We start from the raw sequence: 20,685 nt of genomic DNA, 5'->3' as shown, positions 1-20,685 counted from the left end.
TTACTTCTATTTAACAAAGTTAATGATAGTTTGTGGGGAGATTTCCAGTGCTACACTTAAGAATATATCTTCCTCATACCCACAGGCAAAGGTTAATTTCAGCAGCAGAACAAACTCAATGCAGACTCTACTCGTGGAACAGGATCATTTGGGGCATCTGATCCATGCCAAGATCTAGCTAACAGCCACCCGCATTTGCAAACAGTACTGACCCTTAACAAGCTGACAGCTGGCTCATGAGCTGCAGTCTCACTAGCAGTTTCATATTTGCACCAAATGCAGAGCTGTTTCTAGAGGAAATGGCTTGGCTTTGTGCAGATATGACACTCATTCCAGCCTTTCCAGCCTTCCTTGAGTCTACTGGGTCTGTTTATTCTATCTGAAGAATAACTCCTTTCACTCTTCCACCTTTTTTACACTTCCCATTCTCTTTCTTTCTATTTTGGGTCTGTGTCTAGGCTAGATTTATCTCATATAGCTATGCACAAATTTAGTCAGATGCCTGTTCTAGCTGTATCTATTAAGACATCAAAGAAAGGAAGATCAGCATCTTTCTGAAGGGAAAGTTACCTCTACCTCAGACCCTATCTGAGGGGAGGGAGATCTGCCCACTGAAAAGTATCTTTATACAACACAGAAAACCTTTGAAGCAAGATAAAAGAGACTTATTTTTGTAACATTTTCATTTTTGTTTTCTAAAGCAGAGAGACAGTTCCTCTGTCTATAGGCAGGTCACAGATGAGTTGCTTAGGCTAGTTCTCTGAAGCTGAATTCAGCTTCCTAAACATTGGCATCTAGTGAGATTTGAGTTGCAACACAGTATTTAACGCATGCTATGACTTTAGCAGATGTGACACAGGACATAGAAGAAATCCATTCCTTTCTGGTGTGGCAGCCAGAAGCCACACTGGATATCTCATAGCAACCCAAATTATGTAGGTGCTTGCACCTAAGCAATTGAATGCATTCTCTATTGTTTACAAATTTAGACTTATTTATGACTATTCCAATGCTTACCTTCTAAGAGGATATCTTTACTATTTAAACAGTGTGTGATTTTCATTTTCTGAGTAACTAGAACAGGTGAACTGGACTACAGTAGAAGCACAGTAAGAAGTAGGCACTTTTTACTGTGAGTGAGCTTCCTTATGAAAGATGTGTCATGGACACCGGAGTCATTGGGTTTTGCTTGTTGTAATCTCTGGATGAATAACACATTCTTTTTACCCTGGGTGAACATCTGGAAATGAGATTTGAGTATTTATTGAGCATCTTATCAGCTCATTGTATGTTAGTTATTGGTCTATTACAGAGGTTAATGAACTTGAACATAAAGCATAAATACATGAAGACCTGATATAGCACATAGGTCTCTTCAGTAGATGTTATGCCCAGATTATAACTCATTTCTTTAAGTAATTTCCTAATTTCAAATGCTTCTAGATCACTTCATTTCCTATGTTCCTTAAAAATTTCTTCATAAGTGTTCTGGGTGCCATCTCATTTTCTTCTAATATTTTTTTTAAATTAAGGGAAGTTCAAGCAATCCATTACAATACTCAATAGTATTATTAGCCATGTGATGCCTGGGGGCCTTTTCCACAAGTAAGGAAATAAAATATCATTACATTTTCTCAACAGTCTTCTACTCTGATTCACTCTTCTCCTTGAAAGCACTCAGTGTCATAGAATGGTTTGGGTTGGAAGGGACCCCAAGGATCCCTTCCAAAATTTCTTCCAAAGAATTTTTTTTCCACTGTTTAACTACTGTTAATACCATGTTCTGGACAGTCAGAGTCCAACACACAGTCTGCTACTTAAGAAGACAACATTGGCCTACCTAAAAAAAGGACAGTGTAGCTCAGTGTTCCACATCTGATACAGGAAAGCAGTCTAATGAACAAAGTAATTGTACTTAAACTTACAGCTTTCAAAAACATGTACCTCAAGACATCATAAGCCAGAATTTCTATCCTTCTATTTGCATTCAATAGTTGTAGAATTTTCTACCATGAATTCATCTAGTTGGTATTTCTGGCTCCCACAATATTCTGAGTCCCCGGATTAAACTGTACATTACAAGAAGTACATTTCTTTACTCATCCACTGTTATCCTCAGAGTTCACAAAAAGGTAGCTGTTTCCAAAGAGCACAACTGGGGCTCACAGCTAGAATGCAAACTGCCTCCATCTTGGTCTGCATCAAAGAGAGACAGCACTTTTGCCATCTTTGTGAGACGTGGCAGCTAATAGAGCATCCCATTTCTGAGGAACTATGTTATTTTTCAAAGAAATACTGAATTTTTAGACTGAAACATTGATTTTATGTTACACCATGAACAAATAGCCATGTTACACTATCTTCCTATCAGAGGAAGGAGAACTGTCACAGATGCAGGTAGGAACTATGACATAACTGCCATTCTCAAAACTTCATCTCTCCAGTAATATCGCATTATGCACATTGCAGAAGGGAGTAAAGGAGGTCTCTAAAATAACATACATTCAGAAAACCGCTTATGCAAATACATAAGCAAGTTGCACACCAAAATAAAGTCATAAACAGACTGAAAACTTGCAGACAAGGAAAGCCGTAAGAATGAGTAATCTGCAAGAACTCTTTGTGATAAGTTTGCTAGAACTGCTATGTTGACAGCAAATAAATGAACTGAAATCTGTATTGTCCCAAGAAACAAGAAACACGCTGGGCTGATGATTTTCATAACGAAGCTGTGAGTAATGTTAAGATAACAGTTTGAGAATAGTTGTGTTGTATCTTTTATTTTAGGCATAAAAATATTGTTTTCTTCTAGTATGAAAATGTGAAAATGGTTTGGCACTTTAGAGCACCTGTTTATAATTTTCTATATCTTTGCTTCTCTCTGACAGTACACAATGGGTATATTTTGCTCTAATTATTATTGTTATTTATTCATTGTACACTTTAGTATTTCATTGTACACTTAGTACACTTTAGGCTCATTTCCATATTTGTCTATCAAGAAGACGTGTGTGAGTATCAATACCATGTCAAGTGAGGCTAAAAGTGATTGCAGAGCATATCAACATCTTTTGCAGACAACTGGGAAATAGGCTCTATACAGTCAGCTCAAGAAAATAAGATGGCTTCTGCAGACTTCTCTCCCACCCAAAGGAAAGCAAAGTCAAAGATGCTTAATTATGAGCCTTGAGTTGTACAGTTCAGCATTTCTACTATTATCTTGAACTTCCTCAACATAAAGAATGCATAAGGGTTCAATCAAGCTCATTTCTTATGTAAAATGAGATTCAGAGCAATGTCCAAAAAACTTTGCTCCAAGGTCAGTAAGCAATGCTGCTCAGTTGCCATCATTTGATTCAGCATATTTTTAAAGAAAGATTAATATTCTTACTCTGTGAGTCACATAACAAAATCTTCATCTGAGAATCACAAGACATATATCACGACTTTCAAAGTGGTGAGAAGGGGAGGAGTTCCTAGAATTGCTTGCAAATGGGACAGAGCAATGGTTCCTTAGGGTGCCACTCTGAGGTTAGGTTAGGAAGCTGGAAGAGCCATTGCTTCCTCAGAATGCTCACACCATAGTACTTGAGGACTAATTTCCTCCTTCAGCAAAAATTGATTCCTTCAAGAAGCACTTGAAGTATGTATGAAACATGCTTGGAACTCAAAAAGTGCAAGCAGACAACCCCTTCTTTAAAGTAAGGGAAAGACTGGACATCATCTTTCTCAGTGCTTAAGAAATCTTAGAAGTTTAACTCTAAACAAGTTGGGACACAGATTCATTTCTTAAATAATTTTTAAAAATCCAATAATTTCCACTTTCCACTTAAAGCTATTTTTCCACAGAATGATTCTGGGAAAAAAAAAAAAAAAAAAAAAAAAAAAAGCATTTTATTAGATATGCATTAAGGGACAAAAAATATTCAGTCACTCCATAATCAACTTTTAGACAATGTAATTTCGTATCTTTATAAGAATTGACATTTGAAAGAAATGCATTGTGATGACTATGAGTGGAATACAGTTGCACTAGTTGAATGAAGAGCCACGTGAAAAGTACTTTTATCAGGATGTTCCTGCTGTCCACACTGAGTGATCTTTTGCCTGCATTTATAAAAAACAGAGAATTAAAGTGATTTGTGATCCTTTCCTTTCCTTTCCTTTCCTTTCCTTTCCTTTCCTTTCCTTTCCTTTCCTTTCCTTTCCTTTCCTTTCCTTTCCTTTCCTTTCCTTTCCTTTCCTTTCCTTTCCTTTCCTTTCCTTTCCTTTCCTTTCCTTTCCTTTCCTTTCCTTTCCTTTCCCTTCCCTTCCCTTCCCTTCCCTTCCCTTCCCTTCCCTTCCCTTCCCTTCCCTTCCCTTCCCTTCCCTTCCCTTCCCTTCCCTTCCCTTCCCTTCCCTTCCCTTCCCTTCCCCTTCCCTTCCCTTCCCTTCCCTTCCCTTCCCTTCCCTTCCCTTCCCTTCCCTTCCCTTCCCTTCCCTTCCCTTCCCTTCCCTTCCCTTCCCTTCCCTTCCCTTCCCTTCCCTTCCCTTCCCTTCCCTTCCCTTCCCTTCCCTTCCCTTCCCTTCCCTTCCCTTCCCTTCCCTTCCCTTCCCTTCCCTTCCTTTTCCCTTCCCTTCCCTTCCCTTCCCTTCCCTTCCCTTCCCTTCCCTTCCCTTCCCTTCCCTTCCCTTCCCTTCCCTTCCCTTCCCTTCCCTTCCCTTCCCTTCCCTTCCCTTCCCTTCCCTTCCCTTCCCTTCCCTTCCTTTTCCCTTTTCCCTTTTCCCTTTTCCCTTTTCCCTTTTCCCTTTTCCCCTTTCCCTTTCCTTTCCCTTCCTTTCTTTTCCTTTTCTTTGTGTTTGAATGCTCACATGGTGCCACATTTAGCACAACAGGCAAAACACCATCTCAGGCCAGAGTTAGCTTCTAAGGTTCTTAGCAAAAGTTTAATCCTATCATCTAAAACTGAGTTACTTGGAACACCAAACTAGGAACTAAGAGGTGAGACGGTTTTATCAGAGAGCTCCAGGAATCCAGACCTGTGATCCTGCTGTTCTTCACTTGGGGATAACAAATGTTTACTTAAGCAGCTGCCTTCTCACACATTCTGAGACTGCGGTTTACAGCTGTCACACCAGTGAAATTTATTTCCCCAGTTTCTGATGCAGTCAAACTCATTTATGGAACCACAGCATTTTTTCCAGAGCCTGTAATTGTAGGTGATTGACTACATGCCCCTCTCCAGAGCTGACCTTGCCTCCTGTTTGCATAGAGGGTAGCCAAAGCGATACCACTCCTCAAATATCAAATTGCTTTTCCTTATCCATCTTTTCCTGGAGGGACAGGTGAGAAAGAACCCATTCACTCACTACTTACGAGTCCTTGTATCTTTATTGTCATGAGAAGTACAGTAAAATGTCATCAGGGGAGTTGTGAAAAGAATTAGCTATCTTGCCTTCTACACATCACTTAGGCAACTCAGATATATTGGCAACGAAAAGATATGGAAGGTAAATATATTGACATGTAAGTTTTCCACCAGGACATATGCTGACTTGCAGAGAAGGCATATATAAAGGAACAAGAATATAAATGAACAGGAACAGCAATATTTTAGAGATCAAAAAGAGAAAGAAGAGAGAAATGAAACATTCCTTTTTTTCTCCAGACCTATAGAGAGGAAAGAAGCAAAAAAGGAAAGATTTCTGTTACAACTCAGGGAGTGGAAGAGGAATCTAGAAAGAGCTACGTAGATGTCATACCTTAATGTCTGCGTACAAGATGCTAGAGACTTCCAGAAAGAATTTGTCAATGTTAATTATCTCCTCTGAAGCAGAGTTACATCCTGGGGAATACATTCAAATGTATAATGTGTCCATTAAAAAAAAATCCATTATTTTAACTACAATCATAATTGAAAAGACACAAAATGGGGGGCTAGGGTTTCCCAGGTACTGTAATGTAGACTGCAAACATAAGACAACACTGTTAACTTCATGCCACAAAGGAGATAATGCACTTCACAACTCTTACAGGAAAATAAAATAAAATAAAATAAAATAAAATAAAATAAAATAAAATAAAATAAAATAAAATAAAATAAAATAAAATAAAATAAAATAAAATAAAATAAAATAAAATAAAATAAAATAAAATAAAATAAAATAAAATAAAATAAAATAAAATAGTCTGTTTCTATACAACAAAATATTTTGTTTGTTTTCAACAGAAAATAATTGAAATATCCATTTGTGGATACTGTATTGGAATATTCTTTGACATACTATAATGCCATACTGCTGTACTATACCTTTGAACTCTTGAGCAAACCTATTAACTGGCTGTTTCCTATTTTGGGATCGAAGCAGCTTCAGAGGGAAAAAGAAGTTCAGACCATTACTTTGAACAGTGTATATTTATTCCTAAACATGTTTCAGAATCACCCACTCAAAGCTGACTGTTCTGTCACAACAAAAACCTTAGGAATAGCACATATCAGACACAGCAGAAGTATCTGAGTGGAAAATCAACATCCCTAATGGGTTAAATCCCAGCGTATGGAAGCTTTAAGGATCTGGAGAGGAAGTGGGCCTTCCTGTGATTTCTGGTTAAGCAAGCTGGGATGAAATACTCAAGATCTACCTGGGTGCCCTTGAATGAAATACCCAGATAAACTGCATAAAATGGACAGAACTACTATTTACTGCTTTGCCTGTAAAAATATTCCATATGCCCAGAGAGAAGTTTGTCAGTGACACTATATACCTCCAAGTCACTGTTTCAGAAGTTCTTGCCAGTGGAAAACACAAAGCAGTTTTTATGAACCATAGCTACACTGCAAGCGTATTCCAGTCTCCTGTCAGTGATAGCACCTCCAAAGCCACTAAGAACAGCAGTAATGTTGAAAAATTGAGTGGCTTATGGATGTGTAATTAAATTAAGTGTCAGTAAAAGAGTAACTTAGCTGCGTGGCCAGTTGAAACTATTCACTTACACAATAATGTGGAAATCACAACACGCAGAAGTTTGGCAAAAATCACTAACATATGACTTCGTAATGAGAAGTTTGTAGCTGGGTTATGCCACACATGTAATGAAATAACCAAATGATAGAAAACTGCTAAGTGAAATACAAACTGATTAGAGTTCTGCAAAACTATCTGTTTCATAGTAGTTTAGAACTATATTTTGAACTACAGAACAAAATTTAGGAAACATATTAACTGTTTTCTTGTTTGTCTCTGAGAACATACTATAACATTCAGGAGAATGAATACTAACACTGCCATGACCATTATTTACTTTTTCTCTACAGTCAGTTATTATGCACAAGTGAGTATATTAATTTTAGACTGGTATTATGCTCTTATCTCAGCTGAACAGATCAGAGCTCAGCCCATGAGTGCATTGCTAAAACCAGACAGATAAACACACAGAGCTACTGCAAGCACATTCTAGATGTCCTAGACACTGATCAATGATCCAAAAACTGAGTAATTAAATCATTTAGCTACCTGAAGCTGCAGTCATACAGCAGTCTGAGAGAGCAGACTTATCACTGTGAGAGGCATCAGCAAGGAAACAGCTACAGGTTGTAACTCTGGATCCCTTTCAACACATGGATCAGAACACTTCACTCAGAAGCACTGCTTTCACTTAACTTTATCTTACGCACTCAGAATTTGAGTAATACGCACAGCAATTTGTGTCCTTTGCAAGAAGCATGCACTCCATGATTGCTCTAGCAGTGGGTTTTTTCTGACAATTAGTCAGACTTTCCTAGTGCATTCTCAGCTTTACTTCCATTTCCTTAAACAAATAAATCAAATCACTGACAAGTTAGTAGCGCTTTTTACTCCTTACTGTGCTTTGTTTGCATTTTAGTTGCTCTGAGGAAAAGGAGCTCAACCCAGTAAAATTCAGAATTAACTTCCACTGGTTTCTTTCGCTTTCCACAAGCTTTGAGACTGTTGAAGTCAATATGTATTTTAAAAAAAGACATAGGTGACCCAGATGCCTTCTTCCAAGCGCTTTTCATGAATGCCACACACTGAAGTTATAGGACTGTCAGATGAATGCTCTTAAAAAGTTTTTGTTCTGAATCTGTAACAAAGCACAGCAATGGCTCATTTCCAGCAACTGTCTATCATATTCCATTCTGACAGTTGTTTTCCAGCTACATATACAGCTAGAATCTATAACTTAAACAAGAGGGAAAGAACTAAAAAAGATACTAGAAGATTAATGGTCTTTGGAACTGTATCACCACAATCCCAGCTTCAGTCACCATAAACAGAAACACATGAACAAAATCAATATATCATGTTGGCCTAGTGACTGAATATGCTTTCTATAAACTTCAGAAGAATAGCATTAAGCTAACTTAGGCCTCTAAGCACCACCCTGAAAATCAAGCACAGAATATTCAAGAATCTTCTCAGAAATGCCTCTGATGATGCAGAACTTCTTCCCCAATTATTCCCATAAAGAGAAAATTCATGCCATTCACTTGAACAAAGAATCATTGCAAACTTGTTTTTAATAGCATGACTGCACCAGAGGAGATGCACATTTGCCCCATTTTCCATACAGCTAGCACTAAAACTCTCCCCTGGTATGCCATCTCTGCACTTGATAACTGGTCATGTGAGTGCATGAGGGATAAATGTAGATCTCATCCTTCTTTCTCAGAGGCAGATTAAAGTGCCAGCCATCCCCTTCACCACATGCTCAATCATCAGTTCAGGCCATGTCTTATCAGTTCCCATACAGAGAGAAAAACATAATTAGATTGTATGGGAAATCAGAACAGTAGATGGCCTCATTATTCCCAATTAACACTGCCCAAGAACTCAAGCACAAGGTAAACATACACAAACAAATTTGATCGTGGCGACAGAGAAAGAAATCCTAGTAAAATGTATATTAGTGTCCTGCCTTATACATTTCCCCAAAAGTCTTTAAGTTCCACTTGTGATGGAATCTAATGATTCAACAAGAGTTAGCAATTTAAAAGAAAGGAGATTTTCCTATGATGCAGCAAAGCTTGCCCCAGCGAAAGTATATCCCTTTTTGTTGTGGTATGGTACTTCAGTTCTGACTGCTACTACTATTAGTGCAAAAAGAATGAAACTAGTGTGCACATGGGTACCTTATTTTCCTTTCATCTAAGTGAGATTAAGCAAACTGGAATTAAACTAGATGAAATTTCCATACAAAATTCTCCATCTTTGCACAAGCTATAGCCAAGAATACCTGACAGGTACTCAGGTAGAAACTGCAGCTTCAGATAGCCATGTTGAATTTAGACACAGTGGCTCACAGTACCAGTATAGCAGGAATATCACATGAAAAGAAACAGCATTTGATTTTCTTTCTTGTTGGATTTAATTCTCAAAAACTTTCAATGTTTCTGCTGTGTTTGATCTAAAGTTTAAAGATTTCCAGCAGTGGTAACTTCTAACATGTTGCCTGTATGCAATATAGAGGTTGGACTGTATGAAATAAAGAGGTATCTGTAGGTTTTACTGACTGCCTTTCTTGAGAAATGATAGAAGAGATCCATATATTGTTTTCAGACTTAGCTGCCCAGTAAGTCATGAATATTCTCCTTGCCCCAGTGCATCTCAGATTGTTGCCTGCTGAATTTCTCCTAGGACATAGACTGCTGTGGGAGACATCACTGGAGAAGATCTGCTCCACCTTTGATAACTGACTGAAAAATGAAGAGGGAAACCAGTGTTTTCAAGAGAGCACATGCCTTCTTTCACTCTACTTTAAAATAAAATTGCAATAGTCTGTAACTGACACACAAAAATAACAACACACACAACAGTTTTCAATAGAGTTACTGCAGTGATTTTTCTTAACATCACTGCTAGTTTTCAACATCCTTGTAATGATTTTTAATAAAAACAGGATCCTAGGGTAAGATTCAAGTTGCATGCAATGGCTCTGGCTTGCTCTTCTCTATAGAGCAGTTAATTGCCTCAAAGCACTGGAAGAAAAACCATTGGCCAGTATGCTACAAAAAGGTGTTATGAGAAAATCAAGCTAGTGAAAAGATTTAAAAAAAAAATCCTGACAGCATTTGTCTGTGTCAAAACTTAAGGAAAAGTCACAGTTACATATTGTTTGCAGGAGCTGTATAGTGCTGTTTTCCTGGGAAAAAAAATATTGTAATTTTTATAATTATGTTTTTATTCTGAAGAATCAATGAGTAAAGGAAAGAAGGAATGAAAGTAATTAGACTGGCACTGGAAATATTTACAGTTTTCTTTCTATTACTCAATTTATGGTCTCAAATTCATATAATTAAGACTAGAAATTAGTAGATTCATTCCTATAATACTGAGGGTATTTTCTTCTGTGTATGAAATGGTCATAGCTTAAAATCTGTTAGCTTTTTTCCTCTGTAGGCATAGCTTATCCCACTCATAAAGAAACAGTCCTGAGTTTCTTGCATGTGGACAACGAAGGCTTCTTGTATCAGACCTCTAAGATGTCAAATTTCCAGAAATTAATGAATTATTCTGAGTTATACAAGGGGAAGGAGGAGAAGAGCATACAGTTCCCTTCAGACTTTTATATTTGGAGTCAGGTTTCTTTTTTTTTTTTTAGCTTACTTGCTGTAACTTATATGTAAATTCTTTATCATCTCACATCTATCTCACAGAGAATTTACTACTGCAACCAAAGGATACCAAGTAAGTACACTGACTTGGACTTCTTATCCTGAAAAAGAGGAGATGGAGACACAGATATGATAAGCCATGGTTTTCTTTTGTTCCAAGTACCTTTGAGCAAGTTATAAAAGAAAATGCTGTCTTGGAAAAGTCTAAGCAATCTCCTGGTTTGAGAACACTGTAGAATCATAGAATGGCTTGGTATGGAAGGGACCTCAAAGATATCTAGTTCCAGTCCCCCTGAAACAGACAGGGTTGTCACCCACTAGATCATACAGTAGATCAGACTGCCCAGGGCCTTACCCAAACAGGCCTTGATGGTAATTTTGTATGTACTTAGCCACTGAGCTTTGTGTTACAGAGACTCCTGAGCTAGTGGAAACGGCAACATTAATAATGTTTTTTGACAGTTTGTCTCTGTTTAATGCCTTAGATTAAAAGAAAAGAAAAACAACATACCACAAACAAAAGCTGAAAAGAAACCAGCCCAAATTCCAGCATGTGGCTCCATAATCGGACTCACATGTTCTTCCAGCAGGGCTGGAACCTTTCTCTTTTCCCTTCAGACATCCGCCACTAACCAGCTCTCTGAGGCACAATCTGGACCATCCATGCAGTTCTGCTCCAATTTCCTCAGGTTTCCCAGTCCACCACCTCATCCTGCAAGTCTCATTCTCTCCAGCTTTAAGCCTTGCTCAAGTCACTTCATTCCAAAAAATGTGCCTTTTCCCAGTCCCTCTCATTAGCTAAATGTCTGCTGGTCTGAATGTCAACTTACAGACATCAACTTCCATGTTCAGATATCTATCCCAAACCTCCAAACACAGCATCTTCACATACTATGTCCTGGCCTCTGTCTTACTTGCCCTTTCTCCTCTGGTTCCCAGCCTGAGTCAGTTTTGTTCTTCTTGTTAATGAGGCTTTTGTCTAGTATCAATTTTATCTCTTCTTTCTCTCTTTCCTACATAAAATTTTTCCCTTTTGCATTTAAATCAGGCAATTTTCTTCTGCAGATTTCCTCATTAGGTCAGTGTAGCCACAGTTTCCCCTCCTTGATATATGAACTAGCTGGGAGAATATTTCCCCCCAAATCAAACTTATAATGAGGAAATAATTATGCAATATAATTAAGAACAGTACTGCAAGATGTTTATGCCCTAACAGTGAGCCCCTGGATAAGCTATTGCTTTTTGCTCCTTTTGTTGCTGTTTTGGGTCTCAAACAGCCTTTATTCTTGTTTTGCATGTGACACCAACCATGTGTCTTCTTGGGCCACTGCTCAAGAGGCTTATGCTTTCTGCTTTTGTAAAATTTCCTCAAGTTCTCCTGCTGGTACTGACTGGTAACAGACAAGGCTTTGGCAATGGATTTGGAGACCACATGTATCTTGGAAGGCTTGAAACTGGTTTCCTCCGGGACTTTCACCACGTTCCAGCCTCTGCTCATCCTGTTACGTCAACTTCTCTCCATCCCTCCTGTGCAGACTAAAGGCCTCGATCTTTCTCATGATGCTGGAAGCAGCAAGACTCCAAGCACAAAAAGCAGAAGCCACATGAGAGCAAGACTCAACTCAAGTCTGGATTCACCTCATCAAGCTCATGTTTTCTTCCTGTGATACCTGCTCACCTCCCAGCAGAGGACAAGATGCAGCATGGTTAGTGACCACATAAAATTAGAGATTTCAGAGTGCTGCATATGTGAACATAAGCAGAGATTTTGACTTCATTAAATGCATTTTCTCAAATCATATTCCCAATCGTAGCCAAAAGACTTTGATGTCTTTTTCTACACATGCATATGCAGCAGCAGTCCTGCAGTGACATACAGTTTAACAAAATTTTGCAAGTTGTAGAGACTAATCTGATGAGCAATTACTGACTTCAGTAGTTGCATCTATAGTAAAAAGCTACTGAGAATCATCACCGTAGACAAAGGTAAAGTGGAGCTTCATAAGATAGCAAAGGTAGAGATTTCTTGGGTAGTCCAGCAGGCCACTCATACATTACACTTTCTTATCATGAGATATTTATGTTTATTTTTTCCACCAGCCACACACAGAAAAGAGACCAAATTTCCCTGCTTTCTCTGCAGGTCTTTCCATTCAGGGAAAGAATGAGGGAGGCTGATAGGGAAGAAGCAGTGATACACATGTAGGTCTAAGGCTGCAGCTGGGACTGGATGAATGCACGTCATCCCTTTTCCTGTTCTGGGGAGTTTCCCAGAATAGAAAGATGCTCTATGACTCCAGGACGGACTTTTCAGCTAAACGAGCATCTAAAGTTGGCTCTGCTTAGAGGAGTGACACATACCACTGACTGCCAAAACTCCCAAAGAGGACTCTCTCATCACTGTAGAGACAGTTCACTATCCAAATGTTTTTAAGGAAAAAAAAAAAGATTTAAAAAAAAAAAAACATTTTCTGGGGTGAGAGGGGTGTTTAATGAGTATTCTTAGTGATCAAATCTTTACCATTAATCTCTCTCACTTTAGTTTTAATCTAATAAAAACTAAATTGATAATTAATCTTCATATTATCATATGGTTCATAATTGCTAAAGGTCATGAACTACACGCAGCTCAAATACTTCACTGCAAGGGAAAATATAATCAGAGATATTTCACAATGAGCTGGAGTATTTTCTTTCTTTTTTTTTTTTTTTCACTCTTACTCCAGGTTATTAGAAAATAGGAAACAGTAAAGAGGAACATAGAAACAGCTGCCAGGACATTCTGTTCACTTGCTCTTTATAATTTTCTTCCTGTAATGCTAGTGTGATAATTGATATTGGTTATTTTCATAATTATGCTTGCAAATCTGTATATAATGCTGAGATTAATCTGGTCTGCATTAAAAACAAAAAACAAACAAACAAACAAAAAAACAACAACAAGAACTAAACCCTGTATTTTATAAGCTACAAGGTATATAGTCTTCTTTGTCACCAGTGATTTTACAGATTTATGTTCTTGGGTCATAGGCCAATTAAAAACACTGAAAAAGTAAAGTCCTATCCAGAGAAGATGAATTGACACATAATAAGATGAACAAGTAAAATGCATTAATTGACACAGCCACAGAAACAATGAATTACTGTTTCCAGACTGGAACTATGGAGTTGCTGAATGTATGTATGTCAGTGGGGGCTGGTTCAGCCCAGTTCCATGATGATTGGTGAGGGGAACCCACGGACCCACACCCCAGGAAAGGGGAAAGGGAAAAGGAAAAGGGAGATGGGCCTATGATGTGAAATACCAATACCAAAAATCATAAAACCATGACAAAATACATGCAGGTATACAATTGCAGTACTACAAGAATGTTCTAAAATTCTGTCCCACATCACCTTTGAAAAGTAAGTAATGCAAAGAAAACCTGTAATTATTTCCACTATTTTCTACAGGATTAAAAATTTGCCTAAGTGAATTCTCTCTAAATTATTTAATAGATTCCAGTAATTATAGAATATTAAGAGAACACAACAAAGATATAAAATGTTGAATGCCTTTACTTTTTCATTCATGCATTGTGTTCTATCTTTAATTACAAGAGCATACAGTCATAGATCTGTGTTGCACTCTTTTACATTTAACCACACATGGATAATCTATTTCAGTATGCATATTCAGTATGCTTTGTATATGCCATGCTAGACCACAAAAGCTATTTATATGAAATGTAAGTATAAGTTGCATTTATGCAATATGCTGTAAATTAAGTATAACAATAAGAAAAGTAGTAAATATTTGCTAGCATAAAAGGCCAAAAAAATATTCAGCCAAGAGTTGTAGATGTGAAATGATACACTTTTATTTAAGGTTTGCATGTAATTTAGTTAAACTGATACAAGAAGCAATGAAAAAGGTCATTTCAATTTACATAAAGCTTACCTCTCTTTGGCTTATATCAATTAGGAATGTGCTGAAGCCTAAAAAGAGTTTGAACTTATGTGAAAAAAAGTTTAGCCTTTACCTTGTTCATTCCTTTATTTCAGAAAGTATGATTTGCATGATGAGCTTTATAGCCAACCTCCTTATTTTACAAAATAATGTCTAAGTTTTTGCTGTACAGTGTGGTATATACTTGAATACAGGAAAATACATGAATACATATACACAGGTATTTACAGGGGGAAAAAAAAAGAAAAAAGCATGCTTTTTCTAATTACTGTTCAGTAAATACAGAGTGAAGAATACAAAAAGGCACATGAGAAGCATAGATCCTAAAAAGTTAATTTGACTTTAAAATTGCAGTACAGTTGACAACACAATTTCTTTCTTTTAACATGGGTACAAGCTATAACATAACTTGTTAGACCTCTAATAGTACCAGATGACTGCAAAGTGCTATATACTCTGTAATCCATTGTCATTTTCAGCTAACTCAGATTTTAAAGCTGTGTCTTGAAATAACAAATTTTGAAATACAATCTTTAGAAATGTACTGAATAACTGAGAAAATAAGTGAACAAGTTTAAACTTGTCTAAAAGGTGAACAGTTCATGACAGGTTCCTATGTTTGTAGCTATCTGCATATCAAAAGTTAATAAATATGCAGATGCATACACATCGTAACCCATATATGACAGAAGAATTTTCATTTACATACAAAAAGGGGGAGAAATGCTGTGCAAAGTTAAAACCTCCTTTACTAGATACTATTTTTTAAATGAAGAGTTAAGCTTAATTAATCCTTAACTTTCAAAATGTCTTTCACTGGTTAAGCACAATACTGGTGTCACATCATTTTATTTGCTATTCTTTTGAAAACCGAGCTTCCGGTTAAGATTTTCAGTGAGAAAGTAGAATATGCTGATTTAGAAATGAATTATGATTTATTGCTTTGTTAAGTATGCAAATAAACTGCCTAAGGCTTTCCCCTTCTATCCTTATCCCTCCTAGGAACACACATATACTCAAATATATGGCAGCTAGCACAATCAAAGGATATTGCTTCCTACAACTACCAAAAAAGAGGTTGTGATGAGGTGGGGGTCAGCCTCTTCACTGAGGTAACAGTGATAGGAAAGGTAATGGCCTCAAAGTTGTGCCAGGGGATGTTCAGGTTGAATATTAGGATGAATTTCTTCTCAGAAAGTGATGATGCATTGGAACAGGCTGCCCAAGGGAGGTTGAAGAGTCACTGTCCCTGGAGCTGTTTAAGGAAAGTGAAAATGTGGTTGGGACATGGTTTAGTAAGAAATATTGGTAGTATGTGGACAGTAGGACTAGATGATCTTAGAGGTCTTTTCCAACCTTAATGATTCTATGACTGTATTTGTCAAATACCATGAAGCATTGTCTTAGGAAGAAACTTGTCTGGAGCAAATAGGAAGGGATAAAAACCAACCAAAGAAACAACCACCATATATTCCCAGAGCAAATACTTTTACCTATTGACGCTCCCTATTAACACAAAATATTCTTTCAAGCTCTCTATCCATTCAGTGGGAGAGCTTTGCAATCCTGACTTTGTGACATCCACCTCAGTAGGAACTGAAGCAAATCTGATGTCCCACAGCAGAAAATCAAAACTTTAATCAAGGTATACCATAGAAAGTCTCACTGTAACTCAAATTGCGAAATCCTGTAATAGCAAGAATGGTTTGATATTTAACAAGTCTTTACAGCTTCAAATCTATGCTGCCTGAAGGTCACTAAGCTCTCATTCTGATTCAAATCTGAATCCAGAAATCCCACAAGCTCAGCACTAATAGCACTGAATGCTCAAGTTTTCCTCCTGCTTACTTCTGAGATACAAAGTGGATATCTAAATAAGGATCTAGGCAGAATTCTCTGCCTGTGGCTACAGACCAGCCAAATAAAGAAAGGTACTGTAATCGCCAAGCAAGCACCATGAGCTCAGATTTAAAGCATGAGAAAATTATATGCAAAGAACCTTTAAAAAATGGTGGTTGTATTCACTCAGATTTCTTTCATGTTAGATCTCACAACTGAAAAGGAAAATACTAGTGAAATCATTAGCAGCACTCTTCCCTTATATGCTAATTAGAGAAATTAGGAAGGTGCTTTTCAAACAAGGAGACATGGCTGCTTAGCAATATGAGGCATAGAAATGAAAACATTTTTGTTTGTGGTCATAAGAATTATCAATTCTAGTTCTGTGTCAAAATTCACATTTGGATAACTATGATTTTCTGTACTCCGGAAAGGTTGTTTTCTTCACAGTAGTATTGTGGAATACCTATCCTAAAATGCTGCAGTGTTGCTCTTTGTTCTTAAACATTTCTTAATCAGTTCCTTCTGATGTATAATGATGCGTAGGCTACAGTTAAAAATGTTTGAAAGCCTTAACATAATAAGAGTATTTTTTTACAAACTGTCAACCAGAGTCATCTCCCCACAGCACCAAAATAAAAAAATTGCCAGATTTGAATGCCGCAGGAAGGGGTTGGGGCTGCAGTTGTTCATCTGCTCCAAGTCCTTCAAGCAAACCTGCTCACAAAAATCCATCACAAGGTTGGCACTAGAATTTTCAAAGTATCTCTTTCTAGATATCTTCTAGATTATTTGAACTATATATAACATAATTTGTACTATGGGACTTGGTGTTCTAGATGGACCAGAAGCTATAGGCTACAATTCCTTTTATTTTTACTTTGATAGTAGTGGCAAGAGTGCAGACATTTCCCACTGCATTATGAACAAACTTTGATTGGTGCTGTTTTTAGAGAACACAATTTCAAAAACGTTCATGGCACGAGCAATCAGCCTACGCTGCTGATTTCAGCCTTAGTGCCACCCACAGAGCTTCTCAGGCTATTACTAGGAGAGTAGGAATAACTGAGAAGGTTGCACAGATGAACATCTTCCAGATCCAAAGCCACCCACAGACTCTGATAAGCATTCAGTCCACATTTTATTGTTTGCATTGTATTTTCCTTCTGCTGAACTCCTGAGGAATAATTGTGTTTGTATTTGTACTAATAATGTGATTATATGTTGCTTTTGCCTGTTTCATATGATGTTAAAGGAGCTAATGGCATCCCCTAGGCATTAAAAGAAAAGCAAGAAAATCTCAAACCGATGTGGCTACTTCTTCTCTGGAAATAAATATATCCAAGAGAGAAGGGTAGAAAAATGAAAAAAGCCTATTGCAACCAGTGGAAATAACTTCAACTTATGCATGTGGGGATCTGGTCAAGAGAGCTTTGGACAGTGGAAAGATTCTGATTTTTCCCACTTAAAAAAAAAAAAATATATATATATATATATAAAGCTAGTTTAGATGTTTATTTAGATAACATAACAGCAATGTTTTGAAAAATGGAAATTCTCTAATTTCGCTAGCTATATCTCCAAAGCCTAACTGTTTATTATGGATTTTCATCTGAGAAAGCACTGTATAAAAATCAATACTCTTCCTCAGCTGGGGAGTCTTAAGATCAAATCCAAATCTGCATTAAATAATACTGACTCAATTTTCCCTTTTCTTTCCCATATCAGGTAAATTTAAATCTATATTTTTATAATAAAGGATGATATAAGTGCCAATTAAAAGGATTTTCTTTGGCTTGCCTTCACATCAAGGCAATACTGCATAACTGAATAGCTTCACAATTGAGGGGTTTGAGGTTTTTTTAAATTAACAGCTATTCTATTTTTTTATTTTTTCAAGTGAACGGAAATTGACCTTCATTGTCTCTTTAGTCAGTCCAGCTCAGAATCAAAGAGCAAGTTAATTATAACCATTTAAAACTTAACAGTTGAAGTCTTTTGATGTAATATCACATTCATTTCTAATTAACTGTACATATGTCTTGCTGATTTATCCAATAACTCTTGAGATCTGTCAGCATAAAACATTAATAAAAGCACGAACACTTCAGGATGAAGATTAGACAATCTTTATATGAGAAGGAACAGAAGGGGACAGGGAACAAAATTGACTACAGGACAAAATCCCTGTCTAACTGCTTTCCCTAATGTTCTTTAATACACAGCTTCTGCTGCGTAGAGGCTCACTGTCCCAGGAGTCAGCAATGGCTTTTTTAGTTTTACAGGTAAGAACAAAATATAAGTAGCTTTATGTTTCAGATTTTCCAATGACCTACTGTGTAATGTTTCAATTTTGTCAAGCATAAACATTTTCCTTCTGTGACTGTTTATGTTCCTTGTTCTAGAACCTGGTCATCAAAAGCAGTGGAAACCACCCCAATGTGCCACTAGAACAAACAGAAGTCAAGGAGATTTTGTCCCCACACATAGATATTGCACAGATAACCCTGTTCCCATGAAACTCTTCCCTCCAGTGACCAGATTCACGGGGCATAGAGTTTGAGTTGGTCTGCTGGCTTTGCAATAAGAACGCAGCAAGGTGCTAGCAGAATTTGGGATCATAATTTTATTTCTCTGGCAATGAAGCTTCACTGATTCTTAGTTCATAATGTATATCATTACCATCATTATTCCTGCTTAACACCCCTACTCTCACAGATAATTCATTTCACAAAAACAGTTTAAAACATAGCCCTAAATGTAATTTGCATTCCATATGGCTCTGAAAAATGGAGATGACATAAACAGCAAGGCTCAAAAAAAGAATCAAAGTCAGGGTGTGTGTGCTTTCTTCAGAGCTGTTTCTATCAACCAGCAGATAGGTTTGTGATGTATTTTGGAGTTTTTTGTTGTTGTTTTTTGTTTGTTTTTAAATCTGGTGTGGAAAGGAGAGGAGCTGGCTATTCTCCACTCTTGTTTCTTCAGCTTTCTGCCTCGTATCAGATTAAGTGATCAGCAAAGTGAGTTTTTTCCTCAGAACTCTGCGCAGCAGACACACCTGCCTATGGCAGAAGAATATAAGATGGAGTGCAATCTCTCTATTCACAGTAGGGAAAATCCAGTGAAGGTTTCTTTGCCAACAGTGCTAACTATAAATCAGGGTAAGAATGATCACCACGTAGGGGAATGTAGAAACCAAAAACAAATGGCTGGAAAACACTTTGGAGGAATGAATGAAAATCTGAGGAAGGATGTTGGAAAAATCAAACCATGAAAAGCAGGGGGAGAAGAAACTGTGTGGGTTTGTTTGTTTCTTGTGTTTGATTTTTGCTGTTGTTTTTCTTTTTATTCTTTAATTATATATAATATCCAAATATAATATATTTGGATATTACTTGTGAAAAGAGTTTACAAAACATAGCCCTGAAGAAGATGCTGGAAAACTGAAAAAAAGTTGTGAATCTGGATTATTTCAAGGGATATATTTTATTATGGGCTATATTGTTACTTTTGGGAGGAATAAATTGAGTTACTTACAGGATAATTAGAGGAGTCAAGAAAAAAGGACTTTCTGTATTTCATTTATCAATAATTCACTGTACTCAGTAGATAGGTACAGCATTTTGTTTTCACTTCACTAGATGTTTTACCCACTGAAAATTGTAACCAGTATGCTTACTCTTGCCAAAGTCTGAGAAGAATCAGACAGAAGGACTTCTGTTGCATAATTCTGTATCCAGTTAGACTTAAAATAAAAGCATATAATTGACCACAGAAATTAGTTTTGTCCTCATAAAATCTTTCCAAAAAATACTGAAAGGAAATTATGTTGCTGAGAATATACTGTATTCAAATGTTTTTGTTTAGCTTCTCATCACAGCCAGCTAGCTGTCATGAAAATACTTTCATATTTACAATGTTTCTCAGCATGAATGATCCAAAAAAAGTTTTTGGTGTTTTTTTTTTGTTTGTTTGTTGTTTTTTTTTCAAATGGGAAAATATTCAGTACTAAAATGCAGCCCCTCTGGATAGAAGTAGGCAGACAGTTGAGCAGATGGGATTTGAAAAGGCCATGCAACTATAAAATGAGGTAAATTATGGCAAATGTTTATAAAACAAAGCTATGTACTATAAAAGAGTGACCAGAAAAAAATTGGTATCCATAAACTGTTTCTATTTTTAGGGTCTCTACTGACTGTGCTGTGCACACTGAAGCAAAACTTAATAGATATTCACCTGAGAAACTAGAAGGTTTTGGTCTATAGTTCTGGGATATATGAAACT

This window comes from Cyrtonyx montezumae, unplaced genomic scaffold (assembly GCF_038088225.1).
Source record: "Cyrtonyx montezumae isolate F1298 unplaced genomic scaffold, pur_monq_1.0 scaffold_0, whole genome shotgun sequence".
NCBI classification, from domain to species: Eukaryota; Metazoa; Chordata; class Aves; order Galliformes; family Odontophoridae; genus Cyrtonyx; species Cyrtonyx montezumae.
This window is presented reverse-complemented; position numbering follows the sequence as displayed.